Genomic DNA, 3560 nt, shown 5'->3' on the forward strand with positions numbered 1-3560 from the left:
CTTATTAATGAGTAACATAAAGAATATTCCAAAAGACAAGTTCCCAAATATTATGCAAGGATAACTCCACAAGCATGTCCTCCTAAACAGCAACATCAGGCCTACATTTGTAACTCTGACACACACAGGAAAGTTCCTAAACATTTACATGTCCAAAATATCTGATATTTTGCCTGACCATAGAATTCTAGGTTTAAAAAAAAATTTCTTTTGGGGGCGCCTGGGTGGCACAGCGGTTGAGCGTCTGCCTTCAGCTCAGGGTGTGATCCCAGCGTTAAGGGATCGAGCCCCACATCAGGCTCCTCCGCTGTGAGCCTGCTTCTTCCTCTCCCACTCCCCCTGCTTGTGTTCCCTCTCTCGCTGGCTGTCTCTCTCTCTGTCGAATAAATAAATAAAATCTTTCAAAAAAATTTTTTTCTTTTGAAAGCATTTTGATAGGCAAAATTGTAGATGGTCCCCCAAGATTCTTAGCCCCTAGAGTACTTACCTTGTATAATCCCTTCTCTTTGAGTATGAATGAGATTTGTGAATATAATTGGACCTCAGTCCCATAATTAAGTTATAGGGCATAGGTGAAGTATTTCACAGATGTAATTAAGGTCCTGATTCAGTAGACTTTGAATTAATCAAATAAAAGAGTATCTTGGATGTCTCTGACCATATCAGGTAAGGCCTTTAAAAGAAGTCCAAGATGAGAGGAAGGAAGATGGCAGCAGAGTAGAAGGACCCTAGGTTCATTTCTTCCCTTGAACACAACTAGTTAACTATCAAATCATCCTAAATACACCAAAATCAACCTGAAGATTGACAGAACAAACTGTAACTAAAGGGAGATAAGAGGCCACATCAAAGAAGGTAGGAATTGCAGAGATATGGTTTAGGGGAGAAACTGATCATGGCTGCTACAGAGGTGTCAGAGAAGGGTGAGAGAGAGAAAGAGAGGAGCACATATGGGAACACACAAGAACATTTCCCCACAGCCACTGGCTTGGGGGCTGAAATTCATGAGTTCTTACAACCAGTGGGGCTTAAAGTCTGGAGGTATATAGGTTACCGGGCTTGGCTGGAATAAAGCCCAAAAGGCACTGTGCTGCTCTTGGAGAAAAGGCAGGCAAACAACCCAGGGGCATACAGTATGGAAACAGTGATCTGAAGAGCACCTGGGGCACACATTAAGGAGATTATTTGCTCTTCTCAGAGTGTGTCCCTGAGAAACAGCTTCCAGGAAGACACCTCTCAAGGAAGAAAGGAGCTGGCCAGGGCTCTTCCCTCCAATGTCCCTCATCATGAACACAGAGCCACCTGCAGGAAGCAGTGTAGCACCAACACTGGCTATCTAACTTGCTTACACTAAGCCCCATGCCCCTGCACTCTGTTGCAACCTCCCTTTTCAGTCATGCTTGCTTTAGTCCCACTGCAGCAGGCCCCTCCCACAGAAGATCAGCACAAACCCCTGCCCAAACCATATCTCCTGACCAGAGTTTTGCAGGATCTCAGTTCTGGTGAAGGTTGTGACATCTCTCATTTCACAAACAGGCCAGAGCACACCTAATCAAAACAAACCACATTCTGGCCGGAGACCAAGCACTACTCACAGCAGGCAAGGAGAACCTCTGCAAATGATTTCTCTGAAGGACAGAGCAGCAAGAACACAACAGCAGAGTCAGTCACAGTGGCACACCTATAGTCCCACCTACTTGGGAGGCTGAGACAAGAGGATTGCTTGAGCCTAGGAGTTCTGGGCTATACGGTGCTATGCCAATCAGCTGTCCACACTAAATTTGGCTTCAGTATGGTGACCTCCCCAGAGCAGAGGGCCACCGGGTTGCCTAAGGAGGAGTGAAATGGCCCATGTACAAAACAGAGCAGGTCAAAACTACCATCCTGATCAGTAGCGGGATCATGCCTATGATTAGCCAGAACACAACAGCAGAGCACACACAGCCAACACTGGAGACACTCCCTGAAGCTTCAGGTCCTAGGTACTACAGGACCTTTTCTTGATAAGGCAATTACTTTCAGGAACAGGAGACATAACTGGCTATACTAACACAGAGAAGCAGACAGAGACTTTGATAAAGTGAGAAGACATAGGAGTTTATCCCAAATGAAAGAATATGATAAAGCCACAGTCAGAGATCTAAACAAAACTGATGAAAGTAACAGGCCTGATGGAGAATTTAAAGCAAGGACCATAGGATAGTAACTGGACTTGAGAAAAGAATGGAAAATATCAGTGAGACCCTTAGAATAGAGCTATAATCAATCAGGGGCACTTGGGTGGCTCAATATATTAAGTGTCCAACTCTTGATTTGGGCTCAGGTCATGATCTTAGGGTCATGAGATCAAACCCTGTATTGGGTTCTATGCTCAGTAGGGAGTCTGCTGGAAATTCTTTCCCTCTGCCCCTCCCACTGCTCCACTGCTCATGCGCTCTCTCTCTCTCTGTCCCCCAAATAAAATTAAATTAAAAAGTATCAATCAGAGATGAAGAGTACAATAAATGAGATTAGAAACAAGCTTGATGCAATGAATAGCAGGCTGAAAGTAGCAGAGGAATGGATTAATGACCTAAAGACAAAATAATGGAAAACAATGAAGTCTAACAAAAAGAGAGAAAGAAGAATTATGCAAAATGAGAATAGACTTAAGGAATTCGGTGTTTCCATCAAACATACCAACATTTGTATTATAGGAGTCCCAGAAGAAAAAGAGAGAGAAAAGGGGGCAGAAAACTTATTTGAGGGGCGCCTGGGTGGCACAGCGGTTAAGCGTCTGCCTTCGGCTCAGGGCGTGATCCCGGCGTCATGGGATCGAGCCCCACATCAGGCTCCTCCGCTATGAGCCTGCTTCTTTCTCTCCCACTCCCCCTGCTTGTGTTCCCTCTCTCGCTGGCTGTCTCTATCTCTGTCGAATAAATAAATAAAATCTTTAAAAAAAAAAAGAAAAAAGAAAAGAAAACTTATTTGAAGAAATAATAGCTGAAAACTTCCCTAACCTGGGGAAGGAAACAAACATCCAGGTCCAGGAGGCACAGAGAATTCCCATCAACATCAACAAAAGCAGGCCCACAGCAAGACATATTATAATTAAATTTGTAAAATAAAGAGATAAAGAAAAATATCTTAGAAGGAGCAAGATTAATCATGTCATTAACTTACAAGGGGAAACCCATAAGGCTACCAGGAGATTTTTCAACAGAAACTTGGCAAGCCAGAAAGGAGTGGCATGGTCTATTCAAAGTGCTAAATGGGAAAAATATGCATCAAAGAACACTCTATCCAGCAAGGCTATCATTCAGAATAGGAGAGGTAAAGAGTTTTCCAGATAAACAAAAACTAAAGGAGTTCATGACCACATCAGCCCTTCAAGAATATTAAAGGGGACTCTTTGAGTGGAAAGGAGAGATCAAAAGTGACAGTATAAAGGCATGAAACACAAACAGAGTGAAAATGAATATTTTTGTGAAAAATCAGTCAAACTCACAAAAAAGATATAAAATATAACATATATCTAAAATGTAAAGAAGAGTGAAAAGAATGTATTCAAACTTAAGAAC

At 42.8% G+C, this 3560-nt stretch overlaps 1 non-coding gene across 1 annotated transcript; it reads left to right on the forward strand.

The window, feature by feature from the left end:
• Positions 1–1662: 1662 nt before the first annotated feature.
• On the forward strand, positions 1663–1960 carry LOC148109580 (signal recognition particle RNA). Its single transcript, XR_015725619.1, has one exon.
• The last annotated feature ends 1600 nt before the right edge of the window (positions 1961–3560 follow it).

Source organism: Ursus americanus, chromosome 8, assembly GCF_024610735.1.
Source record: "Ursus americanus isolate L20-20 chromosome 8, mUrsAme1.1.p, whole genome shotgun sequence".
NCBI lineage: Eukaryota > Metazoa > Chordata > Mammalia > Carnivora > Ursidae > Ursus > Ursus americanus.